The sequence below is a fragment of the Thalassophryne amazonica genome, chromosome 16 (assembly GCF_902500255.1).
Source record: "Thalassophryne amazonica chromosome 16, fThaAma1.1, whole genome shotgun sequence".
NCBI lineage: Eukaryota > Metazoa > Chordata > Actinopteri > Batrachoidiformes > Batrachoididae > Thalassophryne > Thalassophryne amazonica.
In genome coordinates this window covers 53,886,960-53,899,232 of record NC_047118.1, presented here as the reverse complement: position 1 = coordinate 53,899,232, position 12,273 = coordinate 53,886,960, and the positions used below count along the sequence as shown (strand labels likewise).

Genomic DNA, 12,273 nt, shown 5'->3' with positions numbered 1-12,273 from the left:
GAGGAGCTAAATGTAAATAATTGGTTATACATTTTTAAAACGGAACTGGAATTACTTTAGCCTAGCCATCCTTGTTGCAGTTCTAGCTGTCCCACAAAGTGTAAACAAGTTCAGCGCTAACTGGTATATGGTATTCCCTCGTAATTCAAAAATGTAATCTTTCAGGTTCAGAGCATGATTTATTAATTTTGTTCGTTCTCCTAAGATCCAGCATGTCCTCCTCATTCAGATCTCCTTGTTTAAGGGTGCATTACTGCTACCTTGTGCTCCATAGTGTAGATCAGACAAAACTCATTCAGATCAGTAAGGAGCAGCTTGTCATGTGTAGATGGTGCCATCTTGACATAGATAATGCAGTATTTTTTTTCATAAGTTGCAGGACCAGACAAACAAAAAAGTGACATAGTCCAGAAAATATGGCACCTTTACAGTTAAATACAGTTAGTTAATTATTTGAGGTTTCATGTTAAGCATCATCAATGTCCAACAATTTTGTGACTGCATGTAGAAATTGGCCTGTAAGACATTCCCACTCAGCCAGTTGAGTCTGTGATACGCTTACATGGTCTGTTCTGCAAACCTCAAAATGGGGTGTTTCTTAAAGACTTTGAGAATTGAATTATTAATTATACCCACTGTTCAGCCATCTCCGCATCCACCATCCTGTCAAGGAATCAATCTAGAAACAGTCTTCCTCACAACCGAGGGATTAGAACAATGAAGACAACCAAAGGTTGTATGTGGGAGTCACCCCATCTGTTTGTCAGATTTGTAAACACAATGCCCCCTAATAGTGGAGCAGATAACTAACAATTGTTCATTTCTGGAAATAAGCACCAAAGTTGGCACAAATAATCCTTAGACATTACTCTTGAAAAAACTGAGTAGCCACTTGAATTTTCAGTAGGCGGCCAGGTAGGGGTCAATTGAAGAATTACACGGGTAAAAATGCTCTAATCATATTGAAAGCTATACCACATTATTTGTCTGATCACAACGATACCAAAAAGGTATAGTTTGGACTATCTGTGACTGAATGTTATGGAGTTGGCCTCTCTTCATTGGCTTCCTGTTAATTCTAGAATAGAATTTAAAATTCTTCTTCTTACTTATAAGGTTTTGAATAATCAGGTCCCTTCTTATCTTAGGGACCTCATAGTACCATATCACCCCAATAGAGCGCTTCGCTCTCAGACTGCAGGCTTACTTGTAGTTCCTAGGGTTTGTAAGAGTAGAATGGGAGGCAGAGCCTTCAGCTTTCAGGGTCCTCTCCTGTGGAACCAGCTCCCAATTCAGATCAGGGAGACAGACACCCTCTCTACTTTTAAGATTAGGCTTAAAACTTTCCTTTTTGCTAAAGCTTATAGTTAGGGCTGGATCAGGTGACCCTAAACCATCCCTTAGTTATGCTGCTATAGACGTAGACTGCTGGGGGGTTCCCATGATGCACTGTTTCTTTCTCTTTTTGCTCTGTATGCACCACTCTGCATTTAATCATTAGTGATTGATCTCTGCTCCCCTCCACAGCATGTCTTTTTCCTGGTTCTCTCCCTCAGCCCCAACCAGTCCCAGCAGAAGACTGCCCCTCCCTCAGCCTGGTTCGGCTGGAGGTTTCTTCCTGTTAAAAGGGAGTTTTTCCTTCCCACTGTAGCCAAGTGCTTGCTCACAGGGGGTCGTTTTGACCGTTGGGGTTTTACATAATTATTGTATGGCCTTGCCTTACAATATAAAGCGCCTTGGGGCAACTGTTTGTTGTGATTTGGCGCTATATAAAAAAATTGATTGATTGAATTGATTGAGTTATGGGGTAAAAATAGCAAGAATGGTAACAAAGGTCAATTTCAGTTTGTACAGGAGTCAAAAGTTAAAGTTGCTCCAATTTTGGTAAAAAGTGCAAATTATTGGTTGAACTAAGAGGATTAATAAATGAAATAGTTTTGACTGTGTTGAATGCTTGGTCTGCAAGGTAAAGGTAGAGCAATGTTGACGTCCATTGGATTCTATGACATGTGACATATGTTACCCTGTAACATGATAGCTAAGCATGCCACATAGTGCAAACTATTCCTTTTTAAAACCCCATTAACCAATAATTTGCATCACATTTTACAATATTTAGCGCAACTTTAACATCTGACCCCTGTACAAACTAATGCTGACCTTTGTTACCATTCTTGCTGTTTTTACCCCGTAACTCCATAATATTCAGTCATAGATAGTCCAAACTATACCTTTTTGGTATTGTGATCAGACAAATAATGTGGTATAGCTTTCAATATGATTGAAACATTTTTAAATTTTGACCCCTGTGTAATTCTTCAATTGACCCCTATCTGGCCACCTACTGAAAATTCAAGTGGCTACTCAGTTTTTCAAAAGAGTAATGTCTAAGGAGTATTTGTGCCAACTTTGGTGTTTCTTTCCAGATTTGAAGGATTCCTCTGTAAATATTCTGTTATCTGCTGCACTATAAACCAGTTGATGGGTTTCAAAGAAACAGTAGTAGCACACCATATGAACATGCATGAAGGAAAATAATTCCATTCTCATGTCTTCAAGGGTAGATAACTGTAACTCCTTGTAATAACTCATTCATGATATGAACAGAATGACATTCGACTTGTAATGGATGGTAGGCAGCGTCCTCAGAAGGAGGCTAAGGTAAGCGGCTTACTGTATAATAAGTTTTAAAGGGTTTCTTTACAGTTAGTGAGGTAAACATACAGAGATTTACCTCAGTAGAGACCCTTTTCATGATACCACGTTTTTGTCGCTTCAGGGGTAAAGCGGTTTATTTGGAGTGTTTTTAGCTTGCCCCATACAGTTCTGTTATGCAGCTGGTTATCGTATGATGTGGTTAACGTTCTGAATCTATAATATTTTTTTTTCTTTAGTGAAAAGATGAACCTAAAATCATCTAACAAAAAATCCCAGGTTGAAAAATTCTAGTCTCCCTTAAACCAACCATTAATACATGAAGTAGCATTGCATTGATATGTGCTTATTTGTGTGTGTGTGTGTATATACAGAGAAAGAGAGAGATCTATAAAAATATTGCTTCATTTTCGGTGAAATATATCTCCGCTCGTGAGGAAAGAAAATCCTTTATGAATGGAACCACGTGACCAAACACGGTGACGTCTAGTTTCGAGTCGACACAAGAGAAAGGAGTCAACACGGGGAGCGCGAGCCGCCGTTTGAAGGGCTCTGATCCTAAAGCTGTAATGATTGGTCCTCCGTGTGACGGCATAATTACACCACTCTGAGAAACCTTACACCGGAGGACGTCATATCTAAGTGAGGTGAGTCCCAAACAAACACTGTCGCTGTTATTGTGCTGAGTTGCGTCTGCGCCTCGCCACTGACAAGCTGGCGGCTGCTAGCAGCGCGCTTTAGCTGTGCGTTAACCTCCATACGTCGCTGTCAAGTTCCCCGCGTTCACGGGATACAGCAGAAATCTACTTTCAAAATAAAATCAAGCTAACGCACACAACTTTAGTTGAAAGTAGTTGCAATTTATTTAAAAAATTATTTTTGTTGTCTGCTTTAGAAATTGTCCGATACTGTCTTGAAAGAAAATAGATTTGTCAAATTCTCAAATGACATCTTTGAATGATGTGTTTTACTGATAGAAAATGGTAGAAAAATTGTACATTTGAAAAGCTGTAAGTGGTCAAATTGGTATTTTACTTTGTAATTACCATTTTTTATTAACTGCAGTTCAGTGGAATTTCTTTAAAGAGAGCATATGTATCTTTTTATCATGTTAATAAAGATCACTTGATGTCAGTAAGTCAGACAAATATCTGACCACTAATTAAAAATAAATTTGGTATTGTTACAGATAGTTGACTTTTTTTAAAAAGCAGTAACACTTAGAATATGGCTCATTAATTTCAACATCATTCTTCAAATTAGGGGAGAGGATGTGAACAAGCGACTAATATAAGCAACCGCTTACTCATCGGTGGCAGTGTCCCACAGCAGCCTATACTCAAGGTTCTTGAAATGGAGCAATATCTCTACCTGGTGGACAATTACCATTAATGCAGGTACAATAGTTTTGCCAAGAGCTATTGTTATAAATGCCACAAGGAATGTTGTAAATAAAGTTTTTTGTTTTCCCAGTAATGGATTAAATTATATAATGTGCTCATTGTGTAATTAATTACTTAATTAAAAGTGTTAAATGTATACAAATAAATTGGCATTCTGCATGCAGAGATGCGCCCCTGTGCATGTGCCTGAAAAAAAAATTACAAGATAATTTAGTCTGTATGATGAACATCTTTATTAGGCCAATGCTATTGTTATTCAAACGACCCAATGTCACGGATCATGAATATGTTTTGAGCTTGAAATTCATCAGTTGCTTCCTGTCATGATGTTTATCCTGTAATTGTTATTGGATGCTGTACAAAATTGTGAAATATGGGGCTTTTGCTGCATTCAGAATTGTCAGAATCTTGGAAAGACCCAACACACACACACACACACACACACACAAAAAAACCATACTTCCACAAAAAATGCTTTCATATGACGGAGTTTTAGGGCCACATTGTATTTCTTTTTTTTTTCTTTTTTTTTGGACTTTGAGAATAAAGTCATAATATTACGAGAATAAAGTAATAATATTACGAGAATAAAGTCGTAATTTTATGAGAAAAAAGCTGTAATATTACAAGAAAAAAGTCGAAATATCATATTATGACTTTATCTCGTAATATTACAACTTTATTCTCGTAATATTACTTTATTCTCGAAGTCAAAAAAAATTCTATGTGGCCCTAAAACGCCGTTGTACGTTCATGAGATTACCCTGGAGACAAATATGGATCAGCAACTTAGCGATCACAGTAGGCTAATGTCATGTTTTTGGGCTAAATGAAATCGTCAACGGTGCGTTTGCTGATGCTGGTAACATAATTAATTGAACATAGAATGTAAATATATTACATATAGCAGTAATGTCTTATTAAAATTTTCATTTTAAAGATGCATTTTCAACGTCAGTAACGTTGCTGTCTCGTTAGTCGCACGTACACGCCGCTGCCATGGCTGTGAAGTGAAAATTCCAGCTTGCAGGAGCGTTAAACCCATTCTGATATATTCACTTTGCAAAGATGTGAAAAGAAGTAGCAAATTGTTATTTTTGGAAATACTGGAGATGGTTAAAGTTTGACATTTTGCTTCATGAATGACAAAAACTAGCATTTGCTATCTAGCAGTCGCTTTGGTGTTTTATTTTGAAGGTGTGTGGCGGATATTCTGGTTCAGCGCGTCTTCGGTGACGACGGTGTGGTTCCTTCCGACCATGCTGAGATGGCAGCTAATCTTTTGTACATACTCGTGAGCCGAAAATACGGCACGATAGTCCGGCGGCAGGTCTGATTATCTGAGCGGGAATCGATCGTGAGCGACCGTTAATTGGCCGTTTCAGAGGAAACGCTCGTCCACGCCGCGGGAGGGGGGGAAAAACGGTCTGAACGCGGGGATTTCCTCGCTGGCTTGTTTTGTAGGCGGGGAGTTGTTTTGTCACTTTCACATGAAGGCGGCGTGACGCCGGACGCTGTCGGGGAATGTCAGAACTGTGCGGCCAGATCGTTTCTTGTTTTTAGGTGATCATCACACCCAGCGGCTCGCCGGTGCGTTTGCGTCCGTTGTGACATTTGCGCTTGTCGGCGGTTTGTCAACTCATGCGCCTCAAACCTGCTGCTTCATCAGCTCGGAGCCCAGCGGAGCCACAGCACGTCGAGCCAGCGGTTTAAACCCACATCAGGTCGGAACCCCCCACACAAAAATAATAAGAATCCACTCAGGTTTGGATGGAAAACGCATCTTAAAAACGACTGAGCTGATTTTTCATCAGCAATAATAATAACACGTGTGTGTTTGGTGTTGTGTGTGTGTGTGTGTTTTTTTTTTTAACACGTTAGTGGGTTCACCTGTTCATCACCTGCTACATTCTAATCGGCTGTTTTTGTTTTGTTTTTCTTTTTACGCATGATTTTACTGCCACACAAGCAGCCGTGTTCTTTTTCAATCTATTGTTTGAATAAAAAAAGATTAAAGGAGGTACAAAATAATAAATAAATCTTGCTGAATCATCACAATGATGTGTGCGTGCGTCCTCAGAATCCACCCCGAAATAAACGGCATCAGCGGACAAACAAAGGTCTGCCGGCTGCCTTTAAACGGCTCGATGTTTACGGCCGTTAAGAAGGCGCCGGATCCTAACGCTCCCCCTCCGATCTGATGACCGTTACATGCGTTTATCAATAGGCTCATCTGCATTCAGCTGAGAATGTGCGTTTTATTGCAGCGCTGTCACGATGTGCACCAACAAACTGGGTGTGTGAGTACATTAAGTGCTTGGATGTCAAATCAGTTAAATGAGGGGAAACAAATTGCATGATAAGCAGTATGTCCCGCCTGTGTTGTTAAAATGGAGCCTTGCATTGAGTGGCTCTTTAAATTGGGTCATGAGATGTATGCCAAGTTGAAAGCAACAGATTCAGGTTGAATCTATCTTTTTGTTGTTGTTGTTTTTTGTGTCAGTCTGTGCATGTGGCATGCTGCAAATACCTTTGTTTTTCTTTTTAAAATAGAATGCTGAATGCCACTGAGAAGTTTGCAGATGTTCCTGTTTTGCTGGATGTGCCCTAATGAAATTTGCCACTTTTTTTTTTTTAAGAAAGCATGCTTGCAGAGCGATGGTGATGAATTATCCATGGAAAACCTCTGTGCACCCTGAAAAGTCACCTTGGAAACTGTTGAGCGTGTCGGCGGGGCTAAACGGATAGAAGTTGCCCATTTCTTGCTCAGATATTCAACTTATTTCATCATCCCCTGCTCATGCGAGGGGGGGGGGGGGGTTGAAGTGTGTTTAGCATCGCCGGCCCCGCTTTGCAATAAAGCGTAATGCCCGTCTCTGCTTTCCTCTGCAGGTAACAAGAACAGATACAAGGCTCCAAAGGTGTGAGATGGAGGCACTAGGATTTCATTTATTCATTTTTTTTTTTTTTGCATTGACATAGCCACAGATAAAATGAGGCCGGATGGCAGAGAGGTGGGCGAGTGCACGGCTCGCGCCCGGTGGTGTTGGCTGGAGATGTGTGAGGGTTGATGAAACACCAGGCAAGGCTGAACCGCGTGGCAAGTCGGGCCACCAGCACCTGCGTGTGGCCGACACGGCACCGCCGCAGGAATAATGCTTATTCAGGACAATTAGTCCCCTCCAGAAAAGAACACAAATGTGGGATTTATCCACAAAAGTGCTGTTTAAGCTACACAGGGAAATGGGAATGCCTGGAAGGAAGCGAGAAAAAGATCAATATAGTTAGTTGGGTTTTTTTTTCTTTCTTTCTTTCTCTGCAGCAGGGAGGGAATGTTGGTGATGAAACCTCTTGCAAGTGTAGTGCGGATTATGATTGCTTAGCATTGCGATATGCCTGCTTCACTTCTCAAAGTAATACTTTCATCCACACAAAATAACAAGTGAGCGAGACGGGCTTGTGTTTAGAAGGCGAGTTTGGCATGTTAATTTCCCGCCGTGTGTGTGTGTGTGTGTGTGTGTGCAAAATGGAGAACACAGCGTTTCTCTGCTGTTCTTCAGATGGCTTGAGGGCAGGTGTGACAGATCTTTGAGAAGATGTTATTGGCACCGTATGTCGCAGACGCACACGCCTCAAGTCTTAAAGTATTGAATCATCCCGACCGTAGAAGCATTCATTAGATTTAGTACTTAAACATCTTCGGCGAAGAATCATCATCTTTTGGCGAAGAAGCGCAAAGTTTATTCTATTGAATTTAAAGTTGGCTTTCTGGCGGTCAACACAGCTTGCTCCTCCTCATTTAAATTTCCATGTTTGTTTTTAAAGTCTTATGGCATTTTAGTCTAACGCAAGAAAAGCAGAAGCGCAATCTGCTAAATATATAATGCTGACATGCACCTTTTTTTCCGTTTCTCGTGTATGTTAGAACATGTCAACCCAGTCTCATGAGTTTTCTTTCGTGGTCCCATTGCAAAATGGGTCACGTTTTTGTGACAGGGTTTTTTTTTTATTTTTTTAATCTTACTATTACTAACCCGTCCCCTAATCCTAACCATAGCCCCCCCCCCCCCACGCATTACTTTTCATTTCGTGCTCCCGTCACGGAATATATTCGAATGAATTTGTGCTCCCATTACAAAAATGTGGCACTTTTCATGACAGTGTCACAAACCAATAGATTGTTTATTTCATGATGTTGAATCATGAAATGCCATGAGATAGTGTAGAATTTGTAGCCATGACCTGTACGCTTTGGTACATGTGCTTATTTAACCATTTATTGGCAAGAGGAGGTGTCATTACAATGATTCATTAATGCTTAGCAAAAACTAACCAATTTGCTTTTATGTATTTTTTTTAAGGACCCATAATTTGTCTAGAATTTTAGTATATGCTCATATAGTTGATGGGGGGAGATATATATATATATATATATATATATGCACTAGTCTTGGTCTCCACATAACTGTGTTTATGTGAGCATTAGCAAGATATAAATGCCAAATCCCATTTTGAGCAAACTTGGCAGGCACATTGGGCCTATGGATCAAGGTCAAATTTTCACCACTGTTTTAAAATATATAAGAAAATGCGAAATTTTTTGGAAATTGGTTCAGATATTTTATTGGTTATGAGTTTGACTGTTGAAGAGACCGTGTACCATTTTCTCTACTTTCTGTTACTTTGAAGTGTGGGTTTGGCGACACTGTGTTGTCTGAACCCTTTTGAGGGCGTTTCTGAAAGAGATTTAAAGCTATAGTACCACTGTTTTTTTTTTTTTGTTTTTTTTTTTAAGATTTAAGTCATTAAAAGAATTTTCTTTGGCACCACTATAATTTTATTCCTTAGCATTTAAATAAGGGATTCATAATAAGATGTTATCAATATGATTAAAATTGATGCTGTCCCGAAACAATTTAGAATTTCATCCCCTGAGGGGGTGAAATTCAAGGGATCAGATGTTATGAGCAACATTTGGCAGATTTGGAAGTGATATGCAAGAAACCTATGGATGTTAACATAAGATGAATCAAGAACCTTATGCATGCGTGCATGCACACACGCGCTTTCTCCTGTAGTTAGTATTAGGGATGTGTATTGGGAACTGGTTGTTTTTGAGAATTGCTAAGAAATGATTCGATCCACCAACATCAACAGCCCTTTTGCTTAACGAGTCCCTTATCGGTCTTTCAGAGCGGCCGTTGTTTTTGAGGCTGTTTGTCGTGAAAATTATCATTTCTCTACATTGATTACAGACCCTGCAGCGGGTCTGTAATCAACCGCTGTAACGGCCCCACTTGAAGATTGAACCAATGAAGCAGTGCTCTGACCCGCTGCTTTGTTGGTTCTCTGCTTTGATGCTTTTCAGAAGCGGCAAGTCTGCTTCTTAACCCCTCTCAAAGCCATTTAAAGATGTCAGTCTTGAGTCACTTTTGTGTGGATTAAAGTCATTAACTGGGACTCTTGTCTTGTTGCAGGGAAGACACAAGAATCGTCCTCTGTTCCGTTCGCACAGCTCCAAACGCTGAGCTTTTCTCTGCAGAGTCAAGTTAGAGTCTGGCTGGAATTAAAAACTTCAAAGCGAATCACCGTTTTAAATCAAATGACACCTCTTTCCAAACGTTGTAACACAGACAACAAACTACAACAGAATGAAATGTTTTTTTTCCCTCCCAAAATGAGACGTCCTGCGTTATTTATGAATTACATTGATGTTGACGTGCAGCTCAGCTGGCGGCAAGAGTTCAGCTCAGAGGTACGGAGTGACATTCATGCCATTAATGTCTGAAAGGAAATGCTTTTGACAAAAGCTACAGATTTTTTTTATTTCTATTTATGTCCAGAGATCAAGGATTCAGTGACCAATTTAATATTTATTTACTTTAAGACTCAATAAAATGTTGTTGTTGGCATAGAAAACCTGTAAAGCCTACTTTTAGTACACAAAAAATTCACAAGGGGTATTGATAAGGAATCAGATCGATAAGATGAATCGATAATGGCATTGATATCGATTTAAAATCTGATCAATTCCCATCCCGAGTTGGTATGCATGGCGGCGATGAAGGAAAAGACCATATTCACTATGGAATCTCCCCCCAGATAAATATCTCCTCTTCATTAAAATGAGCTGTAATTTTGCAGCATGTTACAAAAATAAACTTGCATTATAATGCTTGGAGTTTGGTAGAAACTGCATTTTCACAGTTTTGTGAAATTTGAAAGGCTCTATAACTTTAAGATATTGAGACTTTGTTCTCCGAGTACGCACATGGAGATTTATCAGTCTGTACTGACGACTGCAATGAACAAAACGTTCCCTGCAACATACTGATGTGATGTTTGTGGGCATTATTCTGATGCATTGAGTTGAACTTTGTGCAACCCACTGCAAACACAAATCTCCTGAAAAGAAATGTTAGTGTTAAACTGGCAGGTTTCATTTCCAAAAACTGAAAAGCTGTCTGGATTTACAAATCAGTCACTCTTGCAAACCAGCGTCCCACAGACTGAGATAGTCATTGTGAAGGACTCTTGTTGAAAGTCTCAGCAGCAGGACTAAATTAGGTGCTGTGTTTGTTGGAGGTGAATATGCTGGTGTCATTATGTGCACTACAGTGCACACATTGAGACAAAGGGCTCATGCATCCTGGTAGTGACATTCTGTCAACTTATTATTTGGACGTAACTGTAGTGTTGCTGGGCGTTGTGTTGAGATGATGCAAAATGGTATTTAATGTGATCTCATCCCTGATTACTATCCCCACCACGGAGTCTACTGGGGGATATTAGGATGCAGGGTTCTTGCCAGCGTAGTTGAGCATGGGTGGGGTCCCTCTATGGTGTGATTTGGGCCCCTATGCTGTGATTTAACCAGCATAGGGTGCTTTTCTGTTTTTGCTTTTTTTATATTTTAAAGGACGTGTTGCACATTATTTAACATCCCAGTTAGCAACACCAAGTGACACTTAAAATGCAGGAAATAGTGTTTAAAAGGGTTATGAATTTTAAAATACTGCAGTACTCGCGCCTGCAACGCTCCTCACACGGTTATGCCTCGCTAAGTCACCCCCACCATACTATGAAAAAAAATCCTGGCGAGAACCCTGGGATAAGTTTTGTACTTCTATCCGTTAGGGTTGACACGATACCAGAAATTTAGTAAATAGTAATAGTATCAGTTACATGAATCTTTATACCAAATTCAATACCACAGGAAAAAAATAAGAAGAATAAGAATAGAGGTGAAATAGAGGTGTTTAGATAACAAAAACTATTCAGCTTTTATTAAACATTCACAAATAGTATTTATGAAATACATACAGTAAAACTGTATGATCCAGTCACAGTAGATAAAGAAAAAATCTACACCAGCTTTTTCAGCTAAGTGTTAGTTGATTTGGGGTTGTCCATATATTTCTACTGAGCTTTGACTACGGCTGCAGCACTGTTTGTCATAGCTAACAACATAGTCGGTTCTGATTGGGAAGCTAACATTAATACACACTTTTGTTTACATTTGTTGTTATATGTATTTGTTGTTACGACTGTTATTGTAGGGTGAAGCAACACTATTGTGCTTTATACGCCAGTTACTGGCTTTATTCAGCTTTGTTGGCTAGCAAGGTACGTTAGGCTAGTTAACGGCTAAATTAACGGTAGCTCTTCTGGCTATAGTTAGCCAACTTTCGGGATTTGCACTTTTTTTTTACATGATGTAGATTTTTTTTTTTTTTTTTTTTTATGGTTTTTCAGTTTAAGGGGTTCTTTAATAGATATCAATAGATGGTATCTAAGTTTGGGGTTTCCATTAGAAAACATGTAGCGTATGGAATTTGTCTTCCTATAGTAGCAATCCATAACCTAGCTAGCAGGGTGAACTTTAGATAGAAACCTAAAACATACTGTATCATAGCTTCTGTTTCTATAATAACATAACCAGATTTATATCTTAGCCTACTAGCTATAATTTAGTTTTACAAGTCTACAGACTAGGTATATGTACACTACAATTTTCTCCCATATGAACACTTAGGATTCAGGAGCTAACTCCTATAATATTATGTAGTAACTATTTTTCTTGTATATGTTTTTTACTGCCCTGTTTGTATAAATGTCTATATATATATATATATATATATATATATATATATATATGAGCAACTTAGGTGGGTAGGGAGAGTTCCCATGGGATTAAAAAAAAAAAAAAAAAGTT

At 39.2% G+C, this 12,273-nt stretch overlaps 1 protein-coding gene across 1 annotated transcript in view; it reads left to right on the top strand.

Moving 5' to 3' along the window:
• The first annotated feature begins 3,144 nt into the window (after positions 1–3,144).
• LOC117527733 (transcription factor MafG) overlaps positions 3,145–12,273 on the top strand; it is a 52,658-nt gene continuing 43,529 nt past the window's right edge. The window contains exon 1 of the mRNA XM_034190202.1: positions 3,145–3,302. The gene's annotated coding sequence lies outside the window, so the exon portion shown is untranslated. The remainder of the gene's footprint in view (positions 3,303–12,273) is intronic.